Raw genomic sequence first — 11,655 nt, 5'->3', positions numbered from 1 at the left:
TGTTGGAGGAGGTTTAGGACGCAGGGCTCTGTGCACCCGTTCCACCACTATGGATTTGGCTCTGTCTGACCCCCATAGGTAAGCAAACAATTCTTGCATAGTGGCAAAGAGGTTTTCTTTGTCTTGGGCTTCAGGGAGGCCTTGAATCCGTATATTCTTTCTTCGGCTACGATTCTCCTGATCCTCGATCATTAGGAGAGGGGTGTTAAGGGCAGCCCTATGTGAGTCCAGGCTGCTAGCCGTAGATGCCGCATAGGAGAAAACATCCTGGAATTGCTCAAGGGCCTCTACCCTGTTGCCTATCTGGCGGATATCAATCTTTATGGAGGACAGATCTGCTGCGATCGGGGCCAGTGCCCTATGAAGCGCAGAATCAAAGTAGTCCTTTGATAGGGGACAGGTATCGCTCACCCCCTGGATGATTTGGGTATCGGAGTCAGTGCTGAGGGGATCGTCATCTGATTCACCATCTTGCTTGCGGTGAGGTCCCTTCTCATTCAGCGCCATCTTGTCCACACGTGTGGGGAGCTGGGGAGACCGCTTGCTGAGGAATTTATCCATCTTTTTGCTGGATGTGTGAGCTGGTAGGGCACTAGCTGTGTCGCCTGTTCCAGGCTTCGGCTGAATTTTGACCATCTCACGGGGAGTAGAATGCTTTAGGCGCTGAAAGACAGCTTGGCAGCGGGAGCGCTTCTCTCAAGCAGCCGCCATCAAGCATGGTCAGGATCCGCCCCGGGGTGCGTGTGACTTTTTGATCGCTTGCTATTACACTTTTTGTGATGTAAGGTGACAAAAAATGGTTTATTTAGCACAGTTTTTATTTAAATTTTTTTACGGTGTTCATCTGAGGGGTCAGTTCATGTGATATTTTTATAGAGCCGGTCGATACAGACGCGGCAATACCTAATATGTATACTTTTTTTATTAATGTAAGTTTTACACAATAATATAATTTTTGAAACAGGAAAAAAAAATCATGTTTTAGTGTCTCCATAGTCTGAGAGCCATAGTTTTTTCAGTTTTTGGGCGATTATCTTAGGTAGGGTCTAATTTTTTGCAGGATGAGATGACGGTTTGATTGGCACTATTTTGGGGTGCATATGACTATTTGATCGCTTGCTATAACACTTTTTGTGATGCAAGGTGACAAAAAATGGTTTATTTAGCACAGGTTTTTTTTTTTTTTTTTTACGGTGTTCATCTGAGGGGTTAGGTCATGTGATATTTTTATAGAGCCGGTCGATACGAACGCGCCAATACCTAATATGTAAACATTTTTTCCCCCCCTATTTTACCAATTGTTTTTAACTTTATTTGGGGAAAATGAAGTTTTTGTTTATTTTTACTTGAAACCTAAAAATTTTTGGGGGGATAACTTTATTTTTTAAACTTTATTTTTCACTTAATTTTTTGTCCCACTTTGGGACTTGAACTTTTGGGGGTCTAATCCTTTACAATGCATTCCAATACTTCTGTATTGGAATGCATTCGCTGTATATGTAATACTGTGAATTACTCATACAGCTTCCGGGGCCTGTGAGATCCAGGGGGCTGGATCTCACAGACTCCTCACCGGAAGGCAGCGCAGATGCCTCAGGAAGGCATTGTGCTGCCTTTCATGCCATCGGGTCCTCCTAACAGCCCCATGGGGACCCGATGGCACCGCCCCCCGCAGCCGCCGCAATAGGTAAAAGCCGCAAACCGCAGGTCTGAATTGACCTGCGGTTTGCTGCGATCGCGGACATGGGGAGTCACGGGACCCCCCCGGGCATTTAGCCGAGGTACCTGCTCAATGATTTGAGCAGGCACCGACTTCCGATTACCGCCCGATGCGCTGCGGTGATCGGAAATACACAGGGCGTAGAGGTACGCCCTGTGTCCTTAAGTACCAGGACATAAGGGCGTACCTGTATGCCCTGTGTCCTGAAGAGGTTAACAGTGACTTTCACAGTGACCGCCCCTTTAACAGTGACTTTCACAGTGACCGCCCCTTTAACAGTGACTTTCACAGTGACCGCCCCTTTAATAACAGTGACCTCCACTATGCCCACCCCTTTAAAAACAGTGACCTCCACAGTGCCTGCCCATTTAAGCAGATAGGAAAAATGGCTGGGTTGTTATGGAATCCTGGAATAAAACTGTGTTCATGGCAGTTGGGATTTGAAGAGAAAGACTTGCAGGCTTGTGATCGCTCCTTTAACAGTGATTTTACGAGTGACCGCCCCTTTAACTGTGACTTTCACAGTGACCGCCCCATTAACTGTGACTTTCACAGTGACCATCCCTTTTACGGTGACATTCACAGTGACTGCCCTTTTATCAGTGATTTTACCAGTGACTGACCCTTTAACTGTGACTTTAACAGTGACTTTCACAGTGACTGCCCCTTTAACATTGGTCGCCCCTTTAACAGTGACTTTTACAGTGACTTCCACAGTGACCATCCCTTTAACAATGACTTTTACAGTGACTGCCCCTTTAATAGTGACTTTTACAGTGACCGTGACCGCCCCTTTAACAGTCACTTTCACAGTGACCGCCCCTTTAACAGTGACTTTTACAGTAGCCACCACTTTAATAGTGATTGCCCCTTTAACAGTAACTTTCACAGTGGCCGCCCCTTTAATAGTGACTTTTACAGTAGCTGCCCCTTTAACAGTGACTTTCACAGTGACCGCCCATTTAACAGTTGCCGCCTTTTAACAGTGACTTTCACAGTGACCGCCAATTTAAAAGTGACTTTCACAGTGACCGCCCCTTTAACAGTGACTTTCACAGTGACCGCCCCTTTTCACAGTGACCGCCCCTTTAACAGTAGCCGCCCCTTTAACAGTAACTTTAACAGTGACCGCCCCTTTAACAGTGACTTTCACAGTGGCCGCCCCTTTAATAGTGACTTTCACAGTGGCCGCCTCTTTAACAGTGAATTTCAAAGACACCGCCCCTTTAACAGTGACTTTTACGGTAATCGCTCCTTTAACAGTGACTTTCACAGTGACCTCCCCTTTAACAGAGACCTCCACAGTGCCCGCCCCTTTAAAAGTGACTTAAATAGTGATCGCCACTTTAACAGTAGCCGCCCCTTTAACAGTGAATTTCAAAGACACCGCCCCTTTAACAGTAACTTTCACAGTGACCTCCCCTTTAACAGTGACTTTCACAGTGACCTCTCCTTTAACAGTGACTTTCACAGTGACCGCCCCTTTAACAGTGACTTTTACAGTTACCGCCCCTTTAACAGTGACTTTCACAGTGACCGCCCCTTTAATAAAAGCGACTTCCACTGTGCCTGCCCTTTTAACAGAGACCTTCACAGTGCCCGCCCCTTTAACATTGACTTTCACAGTGATTCCCCTTTTAACAGTGACTGCCCCTTTAATAACAGCGACCTTCACTGTGCCCGCCCGTTTAACAGAGACGTTCACAGTGCCCGTCCCTTTAAAAGTAACTTTAACAGTGACCGCCCTTTTAACAGTGACTTTCACAGTGGCTGCCTCTTTAAGAGTGGCCTTTAACAGTGACTTTCACATTGACCACCTCTTTAACAATGACTTTCACAGTGGCTGCCTCTTTAACAGTGACCTTTAACAGTGACTTTTACAGTGACTGCCCCTTTAACGGGGACTTTCACAGCAACCACCCCTTTAACAGTGACTTTCACTACCCCTATAACAGTGACCGCCCCTTTAACATTGACTTTCACAGTGACCCCCCCTTTAATATCAGCGACCTTCACTGTGTCCGCCCGTTTAACAGAGATTTCCACAGTGTCCGCCCCTTTAACTGTGACTTTAAGAGTGACCGCCCTTTTAACAGTGACTTTCACAGTGACCTTCCTTTTAACAGTGACCACCTCTTTAACAATAACCTCCACTGTGCCCGCCCCTTTAAAAAGAGTGACCTCCACAGTGCCCGCCCCTTTAAGCAGTTAAGAAATATGGCTGGGTTGTTATGGAATCCTGGAGTAAAACTGTGTTCATGGCAGTTGGGATTTGAAGAGAAAGACTTGCAGGCTTGTGACCGCCCCTTTAACAGTGACCTTTACAGTGACCGTGACCACCCCTTTAACAGTGACTTTCACAGTGACCACCCCTTTAACAGTGACTTTCACAGTAATTACCCATTTAACATTGACTTTCACGGTAACCGCCCCTTTAACAGGGACCGTCACAGTGGCTGCCTATTTAATAACAGTTAACATTCACTGTGCCCGCTTCTTTAAATACAGTGACCTCCACAGTACCCGCCCCATTAAGCAGTAAAGAAAAATGGCTATGTTGTTATGGAAACCTGGAGTAAAACTTTGTTTATGGCAGTTGGGATTTGAAGAGAAAGACTTGCAGGCTTTGCACGGGTATATTTAATCTATTTCATTTTATGTTTCCGTGTGTTATAAAAAGATATCGACAGTTTCCCCCATAACAGTGACCTCTACAGTACCCGCCTCTTTAACAATGACCTCCATAGTGCCCGCCTTTTTAATAGTGACTGCCCCTTTAGCATTAAACTCCACTGTAAACAATGACCTTCATAGTGTCCTCCCCTTTAGCAGTGACCTTCACAGTGACCACCCCGTTAACAGTGACTTTCACAGTGCCAACCCGTTTAACAGAGATCTCCACAGTCCCCGCCCCTTTAAAAGTGACTTTTACAGTGACCGCCCCTTTAACAGTGACTTCCCCTTTAACAGTGAAATTACCAGTGACCGCCCCTTTAACAGTGACTTTCACAGTTGCCGCCCCTTTAATAGTGACTTTCACAGTGGCCGCCCCTTTAACCATGAATTTCAAAGACACCGCCTCTTTAACAGTCACTTTTACTGTGACCGCCCCTTTAACAGTGACTTTCACAGTGACCGCCCCTTAAATAACAGTGACCTCCACTGTGCCCGCCCCTTGAACAGTGACCGCCCCTTTAACAGTGACTTTTACAGTGATCGCCCCTTTAACACTGACTTTCACAGTGACCGCCCCTTTAACAGTGACTTTCACAGTGACCGCCCCTTAAATAACAGTGACCTCCACTGTGCCCGCCCCTTTAAAAACAGTGATCTCCACAGTGGCCGCCCCTTTAAGCAGTTAAAAAAAATGCCTGGGTTGTTATGGAATCCTGGACTAAATCTGTGTTCTTGGCAGTTGGGGTTTGAAGAGAAAGACTTGCAGGCTTGTGACTGCCCCTTTAACAGTGATTTTACCAGTGACCGCTCCTTTAACAGTGACTTTCACAATGACCGCCCCTTTAACAGTGACTTTCACAGTGACCGCCCCTTTAATAACAGCGACCTCCACTGTGCCCACCCATTTAACAGAGACCTCCACAGTGCCCGCCCCTTTAAAAGTGACTTTCACAGTGACCCCCCTTGAACAGTGAGCGCCCCTTTAACCACCTCAGCCCCCAGTGCTTAAACACCCTGAAAGACCAGGCCACTTTTTACACTTCTGACCTACACTACTTTCACCGTTTATTGCTCGGTCATGCAACTTACCACCCAAATGAATTTTACCTCCTTTTCTTCTCACTAATAGAGCTTTCATTTGGTGGTATTTCATTGCTGCTGACATTTTTACTTTTTTTGTTATTAATCGAAATTTAACGATTTTTTTTGCAAAAAAATGACATTTTTCACTTTCAGTTGTAAAATTTTGCAAAAAAAACGAGATCCATATAGAAATTTTGCTCTAAATTTATAGTTCTACATGTCTTTGATAAAAAAAAAATGTTTGGGTAAAAAAAAAATGGTTTGGGTAAAAGTTATAGCGTTTACAAACTATGGTACAAAAATGTGAATTTCCGCTTTTTGAAGCAGCTCTGACTTTCTGAGCACCTGTCATGTTTCCTGAGGTTCTGCAATGCCCAGACAGTACAAACACCCCACAAATGACCCCATTTCGGAAAGTACACACCCTAAGGTATTCGCTGATGGGCATAGTGAGTTCATAGAACTTTTTATTTTTTGTCACAAGTTAGCGGAAAATGATGATTTTTTTTTTTTTTCTTACAAAGTCTCATATTCCACTAACTTGTGACAAAAAATAAAAACTTCTATGAACTCACTATGCCCATAACGAAATACCTTGGGGTCTCTTCTTTCCAAAATGGGGTCACTTGTGGGGTAGTTATACTGCCCTGGCATTCTAGGGGCCCAAATGTGTGGTAAGGAGTTTGAAATCAAATTCTGAAGAAAATGACCTGTCAAATCCGAAAGGTGCTCTTTGGAATATGGGCCCCTTTGCCCACCTAGGCTGCAAAAAAGTGTCACACATCTGGTATCTCCGTACTCAGGAGAAGGTGGGGAATGTGTTTTGGGGTGTCATTTTATATATACCCATGCTGGGTGAGAGAAATATCTTGGCAAAAGACAACTTTTCCCATTTTTTTATACAAAGTTGGCATTTCACCAAGATATTTATCTCACCCAGCATGGGTATATATAAAATGACACCCCAAAACACATTCCCCACCTTCTCCTGAGTACGGAGATACCAGATGTGTGACACTTTTTTGCAGCCTAGGTGGGCAAAGGGGCCCATATTCCAAAGAGCACCTTTCGGATTTGACAGGTCATTTTTTTCAGAATTTGATTTCAAACTCCTTACCACACATTTGGGCCCCTAGAATGACAGGGCAGTATAACTACCCCACAAGTGACCCCATTTTGGAAAGAAGACACCCCAAGGTATTCCGTGAGGGGCATGGCGAGTTCCTAGAATTTTTTATTTTTTGTCACAAGTTAGTGAAAAATTATGATTTTTTTTTTTTTTTTTTTTCATACAAAGTCTCATATTCCACTAACTTGTGACAAAAAATAAAAACTTCCATGAACTCACTATGCCCATCAGCGAATACCTTGGGGTCTCTTCTTTCCAAAATGGGGTCACTTGTGGGGTAGTTATACTGCCCTGGCATTCTAGGGGCCCAAATGTGTGGTAAGGAGTTTGAAATCAAATTCAGTAAAAAATGACCTATGAAATCCAAAAGGTGCTCTTTGGAATGTGGGCCCCTTTGCCCACCTAGGCTGCAAAAAAGTGTCACACATCTGGTATCCCCGTACTCAGGAGAAGTTGAGGAATGTGTTTTGGGGTGTCTTTTTACATATACCCATGCTGGGTGAGATAAATATCTTGGTCAAATGCCAACTTTGTATAAAAAAATGGGAAAAGTTGTCTTTTGCCAAGATATTTCTCTCACCCAGCATGGGTATATGTAAAATGACACCCCAAAACACATTCCCCACCTTCTCCTGAGTACGGAGATACCAGATGTGTGACACTTTTTTGCAGCCTAGGTGGGCAAAGGGGCCCATATTCCAAAGAGCACCTTTCGGATTTGACAGGTCATTTTTTTCAGAATTTGATTTCAAACTCCTTACCACACATTTGGGCCCCTAGAATGCCAGGGCAGTATAACTACCCCACAAGTGACCCCATTTTGGAAAGAAGACACCCCAAGGTATTCGCTGATGGGCATAGTGAGTTCATGGAAATTTTTATTTTTTGTCACAAGTTAGTGGAATATGAGACTTTGTATGAAAAAAAAATAAAAAAAAAAAATCATCATTTTCCACTAACTTGTGACAAAAAATAAAAAATTCTAGGAACTTGCCATGCCCCTCACGGAATACCTTGGGGTGTCTTCTTTCCAAAATGGGGTCACTTGTGGGGTAGTTATACTGCCCTGGCATTCTAGGGGCCCAAATGTGTGGTAAGGAGTTTGAAATCAAATTCTGAAAAAAATGACCTGTCAAATCCGAAAGGTGCTCTTTGGAATATGGGCCCCTTTGCCCACCTAGGCTGCAAAAAAGTGTCACACATCTGGTATCTCCGTACTCAGGAGAAGGTGGGGAATGTGTTTTGGGGTGTCATTTTACATATACCCATGCTGGGTGAGAGAAATATCTTGGCAAAAGACAACTTTTCCCATTTTTTTATACAAAGTTGGCATTTGACCAAGATATTTATCTCACCCAGCATGGGTATATGTAAAAAGACACCCCAAAACACATTCCTCAACTTCTCCTGAGTACGGGGATACCAGATGTGTGACACTTTTTTGCAGCCTAGGTGGGCAAAGGGGCCCACATTCCAAAGAGCACCTTTTGGATTTCATAGGTCATTTTTTACTGAATTTGATTTCAAACTCCTTACCACACATTTGGGCCCCTAGAATGCCAGGGCAGTATAACTACCCCACAAGTGACCCCATTTTGGAAAGAAGAGACCCCAAGGTATTCGCTGATAGGCATAGTGAGTTCATGGAAATTTTTATTTTTTGTCACAAGTTAGTGGAATATGAGACTTTGTATGAAAAAAAAAAAAAAAAAAAAAAATCATCATTTTCCACTAACTTGTGACAAAAAATAAAAAATTCTAGGAACTTGCCATGCCCCTCACGGAATACCTTGGGGTGTCTTCTTTCCAAAATGGGGTCACTTGTGGGGTAGTTATACTGCCCTGGCATTTTCCAGGGGCCCTAATGTCTGGTAAGTAGGTAAATGACCTGTGAAATCCGAAAGGTGCTCTTTGGAATGTGGGCCCCTTTGCCCACCTAGGCTGCAAAAAAGTGTCACACATCTGGTATCTCCGTACTCAGGAGAAGGTGGGGAATGTGTTTTGGGGTGTCTTTTTACATATACCCATGCTGGGTGAGAGAAATATCTTGGCAAAAGACAACTTTTCCCATTTTTTTTATACAAAGTTGGCATTTGACCAAGATATTTATCTCACCCAGCATGGGTATATGTAAAATGACACCCCAAAACATATTCCCCAACTTCTGCTGAATACGGAGATACCACATGTGTGACACTTTTTTGCAGCCTAGGTGGGCAAAGGTGCCCAAATTCCTTTTAGGAGGGCATTTTTAGACATTTGGATACCAGACTTCTTCTCACGCTTTGGGGCCCCTAAAATGCCAGGGCAGTATAAATACCCCACATGTGACCCCATTTTGGAAAGAAGACACCCCAAGGTATTCAATGAGGGGCATGGCGAGTTCATTGAAAAAAAAAAAATTTGGCACAAGTTAGCGGAAATTGATTTTTTTGATTTTGTTCTCACAAAGTCTCCCTTTCCGCTAACTTGGGACAAAAATTTCAATCTTTCATGGACTCAATATGCCCCTCAGCGAATACCTTGGGGTGTCTTCTTTCCAAAATGGTGTTATTTGTGGGGTGTTTGTACTGCCCTGGCATTTGAGGGTCTCCGCAATCATTACATGTATGCCCAGCATTAGGAGTTTCTGCTATTCTCCTTATATTGAGCATACGGGTAATGAGATTTTTTTTTTCCGTTCAGCCTCTGGGCTGAAAGAAAAAAATGAACGGCACAGATTTCTTCATTCGCATCGATCAATGTGGATGAAAAAATCTCTGCCAAAAAAAGAAAAAGGAGGGGAAAGGCGTCTGCCAGGACATAGGAGCTCCGCCCAACATCCATACCCACTTCAGCTCGTATGCCCTGGCAAACCAGATTTCTCCATTCACATCAATCGATGTGGATGAATAAATCATTGCCGGGATTTTTTTTTTTTATATATACAAAGTGTTTGCCAAAGTATATGAACACCGCCACCTCCTCAGCTCATATGCCTCGGCAAACGTATCTTTTACTGCAGAGGAGAAATCTCGTCTTGCAGCGCCGCATACACCGACTTGCGTGTAATCTGACAGCAGCGCAATGCTTCTGTCCGAATGCACATCAGTGCTGCAGCTAGTCGATCGGTTGGTCCACCTGAAAGGTAAAAAAAACAAAACAAAAAAGAAAAAACCAGGCCGCAAAGCAATAACTTTATTAACTGTTGAACAGAACATAGAAACTTTTTTTAAACTTTTTTAACTGAACATTTAACTTTTTTACTTACCGGTATTTTTTTTTTTGTTTAGTTTTTTTTACCTTTTATAGAACAAACCTCTCCTTCCCCATGGGACAATGTGCAAAGCGCAAATCGCCCAAAGATGTGGCGAAGTACATTATGCACTTTATCCCAGGTGAAAGGAGAGGTTTGCAGCAGCTGTGAGTGAATGGGCCCTAATAGCCCTGTGTGCCTGTCCTGGTGAGATGTGATCCCTATGCTAAGTGTACCTGTGTGTGGTACTTCCGGAAACACTCTCCATAGCATAGGGCAGGGTGGTCAGCACAGTCAGGACAGAAATAGCGGGTGTCACGCCTTATTCCACTCCTGCTACAGACACGACATCTTTTTCGGGGTGACGGTTGGGTTGAGGTACCAGGAACGACACTGGGGAAATGTCGCTCGTGTAGACGGCTAACTACACTGGTGGATGGGGCCACGGAACCTCCTGGGTAAAGGAGGTTCTCGATGATCTCTTCCTGGAATTTGAGGAAGGATCCTGTTCTCCCAGCCTTACTGTAGAGAACAAAACTATTGTAGAGCGCCAATTGAATTAAATATACAGACACCTTCTTATACCAGCGTCTGGTTCTGCGGGAAACTAAATACGGAGACAACATCTGGTCATTGAAGTCCACCCCTCCCATGAGCGCATTATAGTCGTGGACACAGAGGGGCTTTTCAATGACACGGGTTGCTCGCTCAATTTGGATTGTCGTGTCTGCGTGAATGGAGGAGAGCATGTAAACGTCACGCTTGTCTCTCCATTTCACCGCGAGCAGTTCTTCGTTACACAAGGCAGCCCTCTGCCCCCTTGCAAGACGGGTGGTTACAAGCCGTTGGGGGAAGCCCACGCGACTAGTTCGCATGGTGCCACAGGCGCAAATCCGTTCTAGAAACAAATGCCTAAAGAGGGCCACACTTGTGTAGAAATTGTCCACATAAAGATGGTACCCCTTGCCGAATAAGGGTGACACCAAGTCCCAGACTGTCTTCCCACTGCTCCCCAGGTAGTCAGGGCAACCGACCGGCTCCAGGGTCTGATCTTTTCCCTCATAGATCCGAAATTTGTGGGTATAGCCTGTGGCCCTTTCACAGAGCTTATACAATTTGACCCCATACCGGGCACGCTTGCTTGGGATGTATTGTTTGAAGCCAAGGCGCCCGGTAAAATGTATTAGGGACTCGTCTACGCAGATGTTTTGCTCAGGGGTATACAAATCTGCAAATTTCAGGTTGAAATGGTCTATGAGGGGCCGAATTTTGTGGAGCCGGTCAAAAGCAGGGTGGCCTCTGGGACGGGAGGTGGTATTGTCGCTAAAATGCAGAAAACGTAGGATGGTCTCAAATCGTGTCCTGGACATAGCAGCAGAGAACATGGGCATGTGATGAATTGGGTGCGTTGACCAATATGACCGCAATTCATGCTTTTTTGTCAGGCCCATGTTGAGGAGAAGGCCCAAAAAAATTTTAAGCTCGGAAACTTGGACTGGTTTCCACCGGAAAGGCTGGGCATAATAGCTTCCCGGGTTAGCGGTTATAAATTGTGTGGCATACTGGTTGGTCTCTGCCACGACTAAGTCCAAGAGCTCCGCAGTCAAGAACAGCTCAAAAAATCCCAGGGCCGAACCGATTTGAGCCGTCTCAACCCGAACTCCAGACTGGGCGGTGAAAGGGGGAACTACTGGTGCGGCTGAAGTTGGTGACTGCCAATCAGGATTTGCCAGCACCTCAGGGACTCTAGGGGCTCTACGGGCCCGTCTTTGCGGTGGCTGCGACGGGGTAACTATTGCACGTGCCACCGTA

General features: G+C 44.8%; 1 long non-coding RNA gene across 1 annotated transcript; it reads right to left on the bottom strand.

The window, feature by feature from the left end:
• Positions 1 to 4,377: 4,377 nt before the first annotated feature.
• LOC120978532 lies at positions 4,378 to 5,267 on the bottom strand. Its single transcript, XR_005774111.1, has 3 exons — positions 5,220 to 5,267; positions 4,797 to 4,799; positions 4,378 to 4,474 (listed from the first exon to the last, which is right to left on the bottom strand). It is a non-coding gene; the product is annotated as an uncharacterized LOC120978532 (long non-coding RNA).
• Between the last annotated feature and the right edge of the window lie 6,388 nt (positions 5,268 to 11,655).

This window comes from Bufo bufo, chromosome 9 (assembly GCF_905171765.1).
Source record: "Bufo bufo chromosome 9, aBufBuf1.1, whole genome shotgun sequence".
NCBI classification, from domain to species: domain Eukaryota; kingdom Metazoa; phylum Chordata; class Amphibia; order Anura; family Bufonidae; genus Bufo; species Bufo bufo.
Note: the sequence above shows the minus strand (reverse complement) of the source record. Positions and strands in the feature narration are given on the sequence as shown.